At 42.6% G+C, this 16,507-nt stretch overlaps 1 protein-coding gene across 7 annotated transcripts in view; it reads right to left on the reverse strand.

Moving 5' to 3' along the window:
* MIB2 (MIB E3 ubiquitin protein ligase 2) overlaps positions 1 to 15,635 on the reverse strand; it is a 196,018-nt gene extending 180,383 nt beyond the window's left edge. For 5 of the 7 annotated variants that reach the window (XM_068240570.1, XM_068240576.1, XM_068240574.1 and 2 more), the window contains exon 1: positions 15,464 to 15,635. The gene's annotated coding sequence lies outside the window, so the exon portion shown is untranslated. The remainder of the gene's footprint in view (positions 1 to 15,463) is intronic. The other 2 variants (XM_068240575.1, XM_068240572.1) reach the window with 1 other exon arrangement.
* Between the last annotated feature and the right edge of the window lie 872 nt (positions 15,636 to 16,507).

The following is a 16,507-nucleotide window of genomic DNA, read 5'->3' on the forward strand; positions in this document are numbered from 1 at the left end:
ACTGTTCTTCTGCTGGTAGGAACAGTTTTAGAAGAAAAAACTGTCGGTAATGCTTTGATAAATCTGGCCCAATGTTTCATCTCCAGTTTAAAATAATTTTTCAGCACTCTAAAATTTAAAAAGTACAACAAAGTTGGTGAAAAAGTACCATTACCATCAAAAGTATCCTAAATATTTTCTTGCTTGCTAGTGGCTTGAAAGGCATTTTATTGATAAGGTGTGAAAACATCACCTAGGAGAAAACTTAGGAGAAAAAGTGAATTGAATATAGACTATAGTGTGGTTTTAAAACTGCAAATGTGACAGAATGATGCAATCTTGTAAAAAAACAACTATATGACTGAAAATAAAAATATGCAGTCTTGCGGGTGGCAATCTTACATTGGGGAGAGCAGCGGCCTTTAGAACAGCGGAACTTCAGCATAGAACCTGACTTCTAGGGGCTGGAAGAAGCCCCAGGCAAGTAAAACTTTTCTTTCTTAGGCTTGCCTCATGTATGCTTTAAAGCTTTTCATCTACTGTGTTTATGATCACTTGAAGGAGAAACACGTGTAAACAATTGTCAGTCTGTTCAGATCTATTTATGGAGGAAATAAATATGGCAGACTCAGTATCACTCTCACTGCAGGTGTCCTTTAAATGAAACTGTATATGCTTTAGGATTGATGCCCAGAATTCAACTACCGTATACTATAATAGGCAGAACTAAAAAGCTATTGAAAGTTATACAATACCCACTGCTCATCGCCCCTTGCTTCTTTTGTTCCACAGACACTAAGTGATATCTAATCGCTTTTGGCAATAACATTTATCATGAACCACTTCATACATGATTATCGAGCAGTTATTAAATCAGGTCATTCCGAGCTAACAATCCACTGTGCATAGCGGATCATGTTACCCTGGTTAATGTATACACACAACAACCTTCCCATTGATTTTAGCTATCAATGTAGTTCAATATTTATTCTGTACTGCTACTACGGAATACATTATAGCTTTCATAGTAACACAATTAGCCATACACACTAGAGTGGGGATGATGGCAGATTGAAGAAGACACAAACTCCTTGCAGATAGTGCCCTGGCTGGAATTCAAACCGAGGACCCAGCGTTGCAAGGCGAGAGCGCTAACCACTATGCCACCATGCTGCTGTTGCCTTACCAGTAGCTTCTACCAGCCCCTGCAGCCGTCCTGTGCCCACGCAGCCACTCAAAAAATGCTCCGGTCCCACGCCTCTAACTAGTTTCCTTTTCGCCACTGTGCCTGCGAAGCCCTGGGCACACGTATCCTTGCTTGCGCTTCCGTCTGCAATAGCATCCTGAGCAGGCACAGGCTGCTCCACCATTGCAAGCAGAAACGCGAGTAAAGATACGCTTGGCCAGGGCTGTGCAGGCGCAGTGACTCGACAACTCCGAGTCAGGAAAAAAAAATACTAGCTGGCGGGGGAACAGAGAATCATTGAGGACCAGCATTGAGGACCAGCACAGGACAGCTGAAGGGGCTGGTAAAAGCCCCAGGTAATTAAAACTCTTTTTTTAGGAGGCTTAAAAAACAAGTGACACCCATGCTAACCTAGAAATAAAAAAACACATATAAGTAGATACTAGTTCTACAGATGTATTGCACTGTCCAGGTTATGATTCCTGTGAATTTTATAAAGGAAAGTCAGAGTCCTATTTTAGACAGTTTCCATCTTGGTTACCTTTGAATGAAGCTAATCCTGACATCATTTCCTCCCTCGCTCTTTTTTCTCCTCTTGTTAATTGTATATTTGTTACCCGCCCTCCTCCCAGAGTCTTCAGACACTCCCACTGAGGTCTATACTAGGAAGTGCACTTATGTCATTAGAAGGAGGAGGAAATAAAGGGAAAATGAGGAATACATTATAGATAAAAAGACCCCCAGCATGCAACTGTTTTGCCAGCTGATGGCAATGGCAATTAAAGGCCCAGTGCTCCTAAGGTATGTGATAACACCAAACCATAACAGCAGAAAACGTTTTGAAAGTTTTGAATGCAGGATTAGCATCTTTATCACTTAATACACTCAAACCAGTTGCTGTTGAAATTTTTCTGGTGACAATCCCGCTTTAAGCATCCCTTTAAAGCAAATCTGAATAAACTTACCTTCCCTTGGTCCCATGTCTGTCATGTTCTACATATCTACGGTAAATGTTTCACACTATAGTCTTACGTTTATGAAAATGCGTATAGGCTTGTGTTACATTTTAATTTACGCACATTTGTTGTTTTTTTAAGTCTGTGTAGGATTTTTTTGCCATTCATGAACATGAAATAATACATTTGCATTTTTGGCCATAATATGACAACAAGCAGTACCTTTAAAAATGTAAAGCAGCGCAACGTAAAAATGCCTATGCCTAGATGCTCCAATGGAAGCATCTCAGGGCAGAGCAGCAGAATGTGCTATCTCAGAGAGATGAGGGCTGCCATATTGTGCCTACAAATGCCAGCATTTGGCACTCTTTCCAACACTAAACTATGAATGTATACCACAACGTGCATATGGCACATTTTCCTTGGCTAATTTTCTACAGGAAATATTGTTTGTGAAAAGTACATTTAAAAATCTAATGAGTAGAACTGTCCAATAACACAACTGACAGCATCATTAGTGATCTGTTATGTGGAGTCACTATGGATCCATCTCTATAGCTTCTATATAGTCGAGCAGCATATGCATATAGTGTTTGTGTCCCTGATACGCTAACAAGCAGTTCATGAGTGCAACGGGCAAAGGTTATTGGGCATGTGTCCACCAACCCAAATTCCCCATCACAGCAATCCCTATGTGGGATCTGTGGTTTACTGGTAAGATCTGTTGCAGCCTACACATCTTCCAAGCAGCCTGACTATTGCTTTTGTGGTATTCATTAAGCCCTCTGCCATCCCCTTCTGATTGCCAACAGTCAAATAGTGGCAGAATAGTGCTGTTGTCTCAGAATCCTCCTCTCATCTATCATTAATCAAAGGGTGATGGCAGATGGCAGGCTGTCACAGTAAAGACCTGCAGACCATCTTATGAGTGCATATAAGATCTCAGATAGGGAGAGCCATTTTTTTCTGCTTACAGGGATAAACTGATAACTGACTTTCTGTTTAGCTGATCACTGTGTATCTGAAAGTAAGACCACACACTAGGCAGACAGAAATGGAATACACCCGCAAAATTGAACATGGCCAATGCAGCTGTTTGGAACCACCCCTGCCGATAATCTAGCAAATGTTCAGGTGTCCCCCCAGGTAAGACCAGGCATTCCAGGTCTCTAAGCAACAATGGTTAAGTGCACTGTCCCCTTCCTTACTCCACCCACTAGAAGCCACTCTGTCATTCACGAAGCCATCATTCCTCCTCCATTCTGCCTAGCAACAGAACACTTTGCTAAGCTGCAGCCGAAGTACACATCTGTATATGCTTGTGCATTGAGCCTTCACTCTAGGGATAAGGTCCCAATCTCAGTGGGTGACAGTTACTGAAAGTGTGTATGTAGCTCCAAACAGTCCCCGAGTCCATAAACAGATTCTCAACTGGCTACAGGGACTCAATTCCTATTTCTTCCCACCTGACAGCTGCACTCAGGGAATGTCAGTAATGTCAGTGACAGCTAATGATGACAGTAACTGTCCCTCAAAGTAGCTTACAATCTAATCTGTACCACTGGTGTAGTCCTTGTAAAACAAAAAGGAGAAGGAAGCCAAGAGCTCAATATAGTGTAGTATGTAAGTATACCGGAGTGTATAAGAGATATCAAATAGAAATATAATCAAAAGTCAGAGCTACCTCCAAGGCATGTAAAGATGCCCATTAAAGGACCACTCCAGCAAAAAAAAAAAAAAAAAAAAGTAAGCAATTAACATCTGACACAACTGACAGGGTTTGGACAAGTCTATCTCCTCAATGGGCATTCTTAGGATTTTCTTTTGTTTTCAAAAGCAGTTCCTGAACGGCAGTTTAACTGCCAAAATAGTAAAATACCAGCCAGCCTCCCTACTCACTTGCACACTATTTTCTCAGTTAGGGCCTGGTTCCACTACATGCAGATTGGATGCAGAACGGATGCAGAAAAACTGACCCCAATGAATGAAAATCTGCATCAGAAAAATTGTGTTTAGTGGAAACAGGCCCATAGGCATTCATTGGAGTCAGTTTTTCTGCATCCATTCTGCATCCAATCTGCGTGTAGTGGAAACAGGACCTTAGACTTAGCAACTGGCGTTGAGGAAATGCTTTTGAAAACAAAGAAAACACTGAGAATCTCCCATGAGTAGATGGACCAGTCCAAAACCTGTCGGTTTTGTCAAATTTTAACTGCTTACTTTTTTTGCTGGATTGGTCCTCTAACGGTACAATTCTTTTCATGAGATGCAATCTTTTGAAAACTGCAAAATGTGTAGTGAAAATCGGTATACAATGATTCTATGGTCCATTGGAACAGAAAATATAATCAATCCCAATGTTGTATTTTACGATCGAATCGAAAGAGAGAAAATGTCCTAATCGACCTGTTTATGGGAACAATCAATAATAGCCATCCAATTACTTTCAATTGTAAAAATTGATGCCTCTGTTACATTAATGGTATAATCCTATAACCTTACTTTAATCTATGCACGATTTTTAACTTATCAGTATGTTGTTTTTGGCTGGTGGGAGGAAACAGGGGCATCAGGAGAAAATCCACACTGAAAGTGATGGTCACCATGCCACATAGCTGTTGGTTACCTGATGTAAGGCATGAGGAAGCACTGTGTGTAAGTACAAGGCAACATTTTTACTAAGCCAACCCAGTAATTTGTTGCCACCTAATTAGGCACTACAAATAAGCATAACATTGGTGACCTGCTTAGTAAACGCACTAATCTTCCACGCTGCAGAAACAGAATTGCGAGAAACGACACTGTACTCACGTGTGTGCGAGAAGGGAGCCACGACAGAGAGCGTTACCAGCACGACTGCCTCGTGCCGCAGGGCTCCATCTTCCCGACATTTAGAGGGGAGCTTAAGCTAGGAATAAAAAATCAGTTTTACTGTCCTGGGGCTTCTACCAGCCCCCTCCAGCCATCCTGTGCCCTCGCAGTTACTCACAGAGTTTCCTGTCCCCCACGGCCGGCTAGTTTCATTTTCGCTGACAGGCCCGGCCACGCATATTTTTCTTCGAGTTCCCCTCTGAAATAGTGTCTTGCGTCTGTGCAGGACGCTATTAAGGATGGGAACATGAAGAAGGATACGCATGGCCAGGCCTGCGCAGGCGCAGAAAGCCAGCCGACTCTCTGTCAGGGCCTGTCGGCGAAAACTAAACTAGCTGGAGGCAAGGGACCGGAGGCTCCGCGAGTGACAGCGAGGGCACGGGACGGCTGCAGGGGGCTGGTAGAAGCCCCAGGCAAGTAAAACCGATGTTTTATTCCTGGCTTAGGTAGTTCTAGCTCACACACACAAAGGTACAATCGGGTCTGGCCTAACTGTTCGCCAATCTTTAGTATAAAATTCCTCTCAAACCAACTTGTTCCTCTTCCTCTCCCACCTAAAGGCAGGTGTGCCCTTTAAGACCACATTCACCGTGGCCGTTGCTTTGCATTCCCTGTAACAGCAGAAACACAACAGATGGGACAGCAATGCCCCACGTTATGCTTGCTTAGCATCGGATACAGTAAGCATACAGTCAATGAGTGAAGTATGCTTCATCTTTACTGTTAAGGTGGCCACAGACCATACAAGTTTTTAAATATCTGTTCAATTTAAGAATTGCAATACATTTTTCTGACTGATTGTAACATTTCAAAAATATGACCAATGTACCACACACATTAAATTTTTCCCCAATTATGATAAACATGATTGGAAACTCTAAGAAAATTGCTAAGGTGTGTATATTAATAAATTGACAATCTAACACAAACCATGCAATCTTTAGAGAAATTGAAGAAAAATTTCCAGCATTCCAGATTGATTAAAATCGGGAAAAAAACAGGAAATCCGATCGGATTTTTCAGTCGAATGAAAAAAAAAGCTTTCGATTTTTTCAGGAGATCCAATCATATTTATTGCCGTAAAATCGGATCATTTTATTGTATCATGTGTGGCCACCTTTAAAGAGAGCCTGAGGTGGGTTCTAAGAATCCTATTAGCACACAGAGGCTGGGTCTGCATATAATTCCAAGCCTCTGTTGCTATACTGTTTCCACGGGACTGAAATGAGGGAATCTTTGAAATCCCCAATTATTAAAGCTGAATTCATTGAATCAGTAACAACCCTGACCACTGGTAAGAGTCCAGGACTGGATGGCCTCCGGTCGAGTTTTATAAGCTCTTTGCAGAGGATCTTGCCTTCTGCTATTGTAACATGGTAAATGACATGGCGGACGCAGAGACCTTCTCAAAACTAACCAACAAAGTGTCAGTTACATTGACACCTAAAGAAGTTAAAAATACGCTGGAATGAGGTAATTACCGTCCAATTTCCATTATTAATGTGAAAATATACGCTACAATACTTAATGGTAGAGTTAGAAACTATGACTGGAAAATTGTTGGGTATCGGTCAGTTGGGTTTTCACAAGGGTTAACAAATTGAAGATAACATCTATTCAAAGTGCCATATTATTAAAAAAAAAATTCATGTCTTTTTACTTCTTTCTCTGCCCTTGTTTATTTGCCTTTTTTATGACCTGGAAAAGAAACTAACTCTATACTGAAAATAAGTTGTGTCTGAAAACTGAAGGTGGATATTGTTGTTCTTTCCTTTGTGACTATTTTTAGCTTGCTACCAGCTAAAAATAAATATTAAGATAAGGCATAAAAACGCAAAAGAAGTGAAAAACTCAAGTTAAAAGTTTTATGCACCAGGCCTTATAACTGCATAGGCAGGATGCTATCCTCCTGCTGCCTCCATGCTTACTTGGTCTGGTAGAACTCAGCTTATGCAACGAACTGCACATTGTGGCAGAGGTGTCGGACATGCCAAACAGTAGAGAGCCAGGAAGTGGTCTGTGCGACTCACATAGCAAATACAGTACCTATATTCACACACCATCCCATGCTGGGTTTCATGCATATACTTTGTACATTTGTTTTTATTTAGAAGTGTGTTTTGCTTGCACCAAGATGTTGGGATCATAGTAAGCCTAACGGATGATTCACACTACAAGAGCTTTTTACAGGGACCCTGAACAGTCGTTAAAAATGAAATTGGTACTTACCTGGGGCTTCCTCCAGCCCACCGTAGGCCGCAAGGTCCCCCAGCATCCTCCTGGCACCTCTCGGTTTTCTAACTCTGCACCGTGCATGCGCAGCACTGTCACGCCGGCCGGTGTGATGATGCATAGCGGCCAGCGTGATGACTCGGAGAGTGGACTTACAGGAAGTATACGGACAACTTTCAGCCCGAAAGTCGCCATTAATGGGGCCGTCAGTGGGATCGAGAGAGAGGCGAGGAGGACGCCAGGGGACTTTGTGGTCTACGGTGGGCTGGAGGAAGCCCCAGGTAAGTACCAATTTCATTTTCAATGAGTCCTCAGGGTCCCTTTTAAGCACTAGAGATTTTAAAAGCTCTTGCTAATGCAATGCAATGGGGGATTTTTACAACATCACATTACTCCAGTCTGAACACACGCATCAGATAACATAAGCAAGAGCTTTTAAAATCACAAAGTGCTTAGAAAAGCTCCTGTAGTGTGAACAAGCCCTATGTGTTTCCAGACAAAATATGAACTGGTACCTTTTTCCAATGCTGACTCTTCCAGCTGCTGAGTATGTGCAGCCAGTGCAGCACCTTCACCTTTGTCTTTGCAGTTACATTGAGCCAGTTGCGTGTGGTCCAGTACTAGTCATGGAGAAAATCCGAAGACAGAACAACAAATGTTGTTTAGATGATAACTTTAATGACTAACTTTACAAGATTTATTTGCAAGCTTTCGAAAATGTAAGTTTCTTCTTCAGGCATGTTTCAGAACTGGATCCAGTTTCAAAAGCTTGCAAATAAATCTTAAGCTGGCCACTAACGGTCCAATTTCTAGCGAAAAATCGTTCGAGCGATCAGAAATTCTGATCGGACGAAAAATCGTTCACTACACCATCAACTAACCAATCATTGCTTCCTATCTATCACGACCACCAAGAAAATCCAAATTTTCGTTCGACGAAAATTAATTCGGGCGACATTTTTTTCACTCGTTCATAATCGATTGTGTCCACCAATGGAGATTATTTACAACCAATCCGATCAGAATTTCTGATCGCTCGAACGATTCTTCGCTAGAAATTGGACCGTTAGTGGCCAGCTTTATACAGTTAGTCATTAAAGGTATCACCTAAACAACTTTTGTTGTTCTGTCTTCCGTTACATTGAGGCAGGGGTCACTGAGCCTGCAGAAAAATAGTAGCATTTTCCATGGACAAGTCTGCCTTCTTAGCCCTGGCAAGGCAGCCAGGCAATGGGTGTTGCTTAAAAGGAAATAAATATGGCAGCCTCCATATACCGGTACCTTCTGTTGTCATTTAAAGCCCCATTCCCAGCACAAATATTTACCTAGATATACGGTATGCAGTCATTCAGATGCATATCTTGTTTGTGTCTGTTTGGAAGCTCATTGATTAACTGATGTCAAATACATACATCACTTCTAAAGTACCTATTCAGGAGACCAGGCACAGTCCAGTTTTTGCAGCACAGATTGTCAGTGCTATAGGCTGCAATGTGCCTTCAAACTAACGCTGGGAATACACAGTACGTTTTTTGCTAAGAATTGTTCCTATAGATGCCTTCGATGATAAAATTCCGACATGTCCGATGTTCCGCTCGATTTTTCATAGAAGTGAATGGAAAAAAGATAAGAAAAACGAGTGGAAGATAAGAGAATCGAGCAGAGAATCGAATGGTTAATAGGTCGCGTGCCGAATAGATCGAGTGAAGAGAAGGGATCTGGCACTACTTTGATTTCTTTATTCCTCGAAAGTACATAGATGCAATCATGCTATGCTGTATGTGACGCAATACTGAAACCGGTAGGGCTGAGTGGGTGGTGGATGAGGTGATAGTGCTCACCATATCACATAAGACGAATTCTACTTTTTGGGTTCCTATGACAAAGGCCCGTATTTAAATGTCCTTTTGCATTTATGTTTCCACATAATATTTTTTTAAGCAATTCAAGCTAATGCATCTTAACCATTTACCGGCAACCTAGCGTATTAAAACGTCATGCTTTTGCCTGTTAATGGCAACATGACGTTTTAATACGTTGCGCGTTCCCGCCGCCGCTCCGCACGTGTGCACGCCACTACCGCCGCCGTTTCCGTCGGGTTCCTGTGCTGGGTGATTGGGGAAGAGGACCGAGAGGTCCTCTACCCAATCGCACTGCCTGGAGTGAAAGGACGCGACCGCGAACAGCGGCCGCGTCCATTTATAAAACAGGAAACTGTTAACGTTTAATAACGAGTAAAAAAAAAAAAGTGATCACTTCCTATACGGGAGAGTGTTCACTAGCGCCATCTTGTGACCAAAAAGTATATTACACATACCGTATATACTCGCATATAAGCCGACCCGCATATAAGCCGACCCCCCAACTTTCCCCTGAAAAACCAGGGGAAAATGATTGACCCCCATATAAGCCGGGGGTAGGAAATGCTGGCCGCCTTATTCCCCGAGTGTGTCTTAGTATAGCTAGTAAAGTGTCCAGTATGGGTAGGTAGTGCCCCAGTATAGCTAGTATAGTGCCCAGTATAGCTAGTATAGTGCTCAGTATAGCTAGTATAGTGCTCAGTATAGCTAGTAAAGTGCCCCAGTTTAGCTAGTATACTGCCCAGTACAGCTAGTATAGTGCTCAGTATAGCTAGTAAAGTGCCCCAGTTTAGCTAGTATAGTGCTCAGTATAGTGCTCAGTATAGCTAGTATAGTGCTCAGTATAGCTAGTAAAGTGCCCCAGTTTAGCTAGTATAGTGCTCAGTATAGTGCTCAGTATAGCTAGTATAGTGCTCAGTATAGCTAGTATAGTGCCCCAGTTTAGCTAGTATAGTGCTCAGTATAGCTAGTATAGTGCTCAGTATAGCTAGTATAGTGCTCAGTATAGCTAGTAAAGTGCCCCGTATAGCTAGTATAGTGCTCAGTATAGCTAGTATAGTGCCCCAGTATAGCTAGTATAGTGCTCAGTATAGCTAGTATAGTGCTCAGTATAGCTAGTATAGTGCTCAGTATAGCTAGTATAGTGCCCCAGTTTAGCTAGTATAGTGCTCAGTATAGCTAGTATAGTGCCCCAGTTTAGCTAGTATAGTGCTCAGTATAGCTAGTATAGTGCCCCAGTTTAGCTAGTATAGTGCCCCAGTTTAGCTAGTATAGTGCCCCAGTTTAGCGCTCAGTATAGCTAGTATAGCGCCCCAGTTTAGCTAGTATAGCGCTCAGTAAAGCTAGTTACGTGCCCCAGTTTAGCCAGTACAGTCCCCGCTCCCCATGGCCGCCGCCGCTATTACCTGGCTGCATCTTCTATTTCAATCTCCGTTCTTGTAAACATTCAGAGCAGCACGCCCGGCGCTGCTACTGTGACGAGCGGCGAGCCAGGAAAGAGCGGTTCCCATAGTAACAGGACGCTCTTTCCTGCCTCGTCACAGTAGCAGCGCCGGGCGCGCTGCTCTGAATGTTTACAAGAACGGAGATTGAAATAGAAGATGCAGCCAGGTAATAGCGGCGGCGGCGGCCATGGGGGGAGCGGGGGACCCGCGGACAAGCGGAGGGGGGGACCCGCGGACCACCATGACTCGCATACAAGCCGAACCCCCAACTTTTGGCCCCCTTTTTGGGGGTCAAAAATTCGGCTTGTATGCGAGTATATACGGTACATATGCAAGTACATACACACTATTAATAAAATTAATAAAATTACACTTACAACCCTCCCCCCCCCCCCCCAATTAAAAAACACTTGTAAAAATAAAAACAGCTTAAAATAAATAAATAGTTGCCTTAGGGACTCAGCTTTTTTAATCTATATTTTATGGGGAAATTAATTTTAATTTATTATATAGGGGCAAAAACAAACAAACAGAAAAATAACACCTATATTTCAAAATGATATATTGTCCCCATACACTGTGATAGGGACATCATTTAAATGGTTTAATAAACGGGACAACTGGGCAAATAAAATGTGTTTGTTTTATCCACAGGAGAATGTTTAAATTTAAAACTATAATGGCTGAAAACTGAGAAATAATGTTTTTTTTTTCATTTTTCTTTTGTTTTTTTTCCCATTAAAACGCATTTAGAATAAAAAAATTCTTAGCAAAATGTACTACCCACAGAAAGCCTAATTGGTGGCGAAAAAAACGAGGTATAGATCATTTTCTTGTGATAAGTAGTAATAAAGTTATTAGGGAATAAAAGGGAGGAGCACTGACAAGTAAAAATTGCTCTGGTCCGTAAAAACCCTTGGGGGTGAACTGGCTAAGCAGTGTGCACTTACTGTAGATTGTATTCATTACTTGATTGCATACACTGGGGCAGTGAATTAATCGGACGTGATCATTCTATAAGATTAAGAGCAGATTGGAGGTGTATGGAGATCCTAAAGAGGAAGATTGTTATTACCTGGGCCTTGATAACAATTTAAAGGCATAGACCTTATAACTTGGGTCTGACTTCATGCTGGTAAGACTGTACTTTGACAGGTGTGGTGCGCTGCATAATATGTTGGCGCTTTATAAATACAATAAATAAATAAGGATACACGCAAAAAAATAGTGTTACAGTTTAAGCTAAGTAAATGTCGGTATTATCAGATTTGTGGCTGGAGATGAACTGTGGAATCCAGAAATTCACTTGATACAATAGGTAGCACCCCCTCCACACCATCTCAAAACTGACAGATGCTTGGGTCAGGAGAAAATGGTAAGTACCTCGATTCCCGTGTACAGCAGTAGTCTTGTGACTTCTATTCTGCTTTTCTGCCTGGTACAGACTCCCAGGCAGTCTTTAGCATGGCAGTCTGAGCCATGTACCCTCCCATAGACCTGCTCAGGAAAGTGCGCTGTGTACCATCCCATAGACCTGCTCAGGTAAGTGCACTGTGTTACTTACTTATCCTGGGACACAGTGCCCAATTCTGAATGGGGCAAAGTGAACACTTTTCTAAGTGGCATATTTGTGTGTCAAACAAAGAATTGTGGCTGAAAAAAAAACATTTCCTCAGACAGGTAATACACCAATTAGCCAAATCATACAAGAACTGAGAGGTAAAGTGAAGAGCATGTCAAGTGGTAAGTGAACAGTCAGTTCTTGAAAGTGATGATGATGATTAGGAAGCAAGAAAAATGGGCAAGCAATAAGCATCTGAGAGAGCTTGGCAAGAGGCAAATTGTGATAGCTAGAAAACTAGAGAGGCCCCTAAAATGGTAGGTCCTGTTGGACATTCCAGGTATGAAGTGGTTAGTTCCTACCAAAACTGGTCCAAGGAAGGTCAACCAATGAACCAGTAATAAGGTCATGTCATGGGTACCCAAGCCTCTCTAATGTGCATGAAGTGTAAAGACTAGTCCAACCGGTGCATTCTCACAGACAAGTCACTCCAGCACAAAATAGCTAAAGAATTTATGAAAGATAGGTATCAGAACTCACAGACCATGGCAGTTTGTTGAATATGGGCTGCTTAGCTGCCAACCAGTCACAGTAACAAATACTGACCCCTGTCCACCACTAAAAATGGGCACATCAGTGTCAGAACTCTACCATGGAGCATTGGTAAAGGGTGATGTGGTCTAATGATTCATGTTTTCTTTGCACTCCAAATGTCCCAGCTCTCAGTTCAATAAAGAAATTTTTGTATGTAGTGGAAAAAAACATGGCCTCCACCTGCTTACTTATAGGCCTTAAAAGATCTCCTGCTAACATCTTGATGCTACATGCCACAAGACGCCTTCAGAGGAGTTGGGGAGTCCATGCCTTGACTGGTCAGAGCTGTTTAGACAGTACAGGGTAGACTTACACAATGTTAGGCAGGTGGTTTTAATGCTGTGGATGATCAGTGTATTTTACGTAATGAGCAAGTTTCAGTCAGATCATCACTATTGAGGCTGCCATCCAGGTCCCTGACTTCTCTGTCACAGAGTGCCAATTCCTGTGTCATCAACCACCCCCTTGCTGACTCTGTGACGTTACAGCCATGTCACACAGGCAACCACTGTAGATGTATTTAGAGCAGGGGTCTCAAACTCGCGGCCAGCGGGCCATTTGTGGCCCTTGATACAATATTTTGTGGCCCTCGCTGGCAAAAGCTTCCTTATAGTTCGCTTCAGTGCTCCCAAGTAATCCGCTGCATCCCCGCCGCTAAACCAGGGCTGCAGAGCCCCCAAATCGCAATCCGCCGGCATTTCCTGGAAGGGGCAGAGCTTTCAGCTTCAGCTCTGCCCCTCCTGATGTCAATCGCCTCACGGATCGCTGCCTCTCCCTGCAGCTCTCTGTGAAGGAAGAGTGAGAGGGGCGGGCAGAGATGCGCCGCGATTGTGAAATTCCTTATGCGGCCCAGCCTCATCCTGACTTTGCCTCCTGCGGCCCCCAGGTAAATTGAGTTTGAGACCCCTGATCTAGAGGCTATAGCTAATATAGTTTGTGTAATGAATGTACTTTTAGTGACAGAAGGTTTTTAATGTTAGAAAGAGCGATGCCATCACTAACATCATTGACCTTAGTGCAGGTCTGCTGTTAGGTTACATGCCCCAGACTCTAGAGATATGTGACAGTGTGTGTCACAGCAGAAGAGTTACTGTACATCACAGCTCTTAATAAGGATTGCATAATAAGCCTGCAACACAGCATGACCACACTCTCTCCTGTAGGCAGTCTACTGATAGCATATTCTAAGTTAAATTTAAGGAAATGTAAATAAAATGGTAGATCAATCATGAAGGACTCAATGAAATCTTGTTCTCTGGATACCAGGCAATAAACATTCAAGAAGAATCTCACAATTTATATTAATGTACAACCCACACCTTCAATGAATGTATGTAAAAGGAAGGAAGATGAATATGAGCTTGATTGGGTTAAAATTCTGACTTCATTTAGAGCAAACGACTTCCAATGTACAGGGGAAGGGTGCTGTGTCCAGGTCTATACACTCAACGTTCAACAGGGCCTTATGGGTGAGGGCATGTCCCAGATTGCCAGCAGTCCATGATTGAGAGGGTAGGATATGAATGGTCACAACATCAGGGTTCAAACGTATTTATCATTTTTAAACAATGCTTTTCACAAAGTATCTTATATTACAGTAAGTAGGGATGCCATTAACCTAAACAGCAGAATTTCTGGAATAAGTATTGTAGCCATACATCAAATCAGCTAAATACACAATTTGAAGAAACTATTAATACATTGAATTGGCACAGATTGAATTAATACCACAAAGCACTCCACATCACTACAAACCTGTTCTAATTGCTAAATAGATTCCTCCCATGCTGTAAACGGATGATTTTATGTAAAAAATGCTGCATAGTTTTATTAGATTTGTGCCATTTCTGTGCATTTGATGGGTCATTTATCTTTTCATTAGATTGTCCATATACTTCCTGGACAACTTAAAAAACCTGGTACACACCTCCAATTTTGATTGGCCAATGATTGACCACTTCCACGTAGTTTGAGGGCCAACAGATTTTGAATACTATGTACAATTGTGTAGGTAAGCTTTCCTACTACATGGAGGCGGTAAATGTGGCCATTGATTGGCCAATCAAAATGTGTGTGGATGTGTGTATTTAAGTTGCCCACTAATGGTCCAATTTTCAGCAAAGAATAATTGGAATAAAATGTATTACATTGATTTTTACACCCTCAATGAACCAATCTGTACGTACGTCCTATCTATCGCAACTTATAATAAAACTATTTTCCCAATCAACCAAATTGTCCTTTAATGATCACCATTACAATCCTTCACAGTCGATTTGGGACATCAACGAGGTTTACTTTCTGCTAATGCAATCACAATTATATGTTTGCTCGGGCGAAAATTGTGACGTTATTGGGCACCTTTTCTGTGGGATCTTTTGTGTCTGGCTTCCAAAAATATTTAATACAGAAAAACGATCCTTCTCCCTTTAAATGTCAGCTACTATTAAAGAACTGCGTCCAAAACTCTCCTTGTTATCAGTAATGATCTATGCACTGTCATACAAACTGCCATGGCAGTATTAATATAGAATATCCAAGTACTATCTGTGTGCATTGAGGATATACCTTCTGTACTAGTGCATTATGGAGCCAGACCCATACAGGGCTCCTCAGCAGAGTTACATGAGGCAGGATCAGCGCAGAAAGTGTCATTGTCACCTGAAAGTAGAAGGCAGCCCAGGTCCCCCAGGCACATATGTCAGCTGGGACTCGGAGGCATACTGTACTCATCATCCCCGCCACAGTACAAGACAATATAGATCGGAACGGGTACTTACCGGTGGTGGGTAACGAGATGACAGCAGGACGACCCCAGCAATACCCTGTGCGTGTCTTCTTCTCACAGCCGCATTTCCCTTTCCACTTACATCCCTCTCTCTCCCTCTCTGACAGTACCCACAGCTAAAGCCTGGCCGCGCACGGGACGATGGGATTGTAGTTCAGCGCCTGTATTAGCCTCACTGTAGGATGTGGGTGACAGACTGCAACTCCCGGCATGCAGCGCAACAGGGAAGGTTGTGCTGAGTATAGACAGACTGGCGCTGCCCACAGCTCTCCGCAGTGGTCAAGGGGAAACCCGGGGAGGCTGGTCACGAAACAGCGATGATTATAATATAACGACAATGAGCAGGGCTAGAAGTAAACTCTTTATGCACCTCCTTGCAAGTGTCCTTTGCCAACCCCTCTATGCGAAGGAACCACCTTATTTTATGTACAACTGAGTCTGACCCCCACTCCCATACAGAAACAGCCCCCTTTGAAGCAGCCTCCCTTCTCTTGTTTGTATTATAACACCCCTATCTTATGTGTAGCAGCCCCTATTCCGAAACTCTCCAGGTAAAATACCCCCTTATTCTAGGTGTAGCAGCCCCCTCTACCATATACAGTGCTCTGCATGTAGCAGCCACCTTTTCCATTCCCAACAATCCCCCCACTGTGTGGGCTCAGCTCTGCTCTTTCATGAATAACTCCTCTATTTTATAGCAACCCCTAACCTCACCATCACCCTTTTCATGTTCAACAACAACCCCCTTTTATATGTGTAGCAGCCCCTTTCTCTATATACAGCAACTCCTATTCTCTGCATAGCAGCCCCCTCTTCAATGTACATGATTCCACATTTATATGTGGATATGTTGCTCTTGCAAGTTCAATAACCTCCATGTATGGCAATCCCCTTTTATGTGCAGTATACTAGTACTACCCCCTCCCCCCTTCATTTATAATAGGGCTGTTTTATTCTAATTGAACCAGACCAAGTAGATAGCGATTGCTAAGACATGATATGCCAAAAAACCATTAAAAAGGAACTTTACCTCAGG

This window comes from Hyperolius riggenbachi, chromosome 6 (genome assembly GCF_040937935.1).
Source record: "Hyperolius riggenbachi isolate aHypRig1 chromosome 6, aHypRig1.pri, whole genome shotgun sequence".
Taxonomy (NCBI): domain Eukaryota; kingdom Metazoa; phylum Chordata; class Amphibia; order Anura; family Hyperoliidae; genus Hyperolius; species Hyperolius riggenbachi.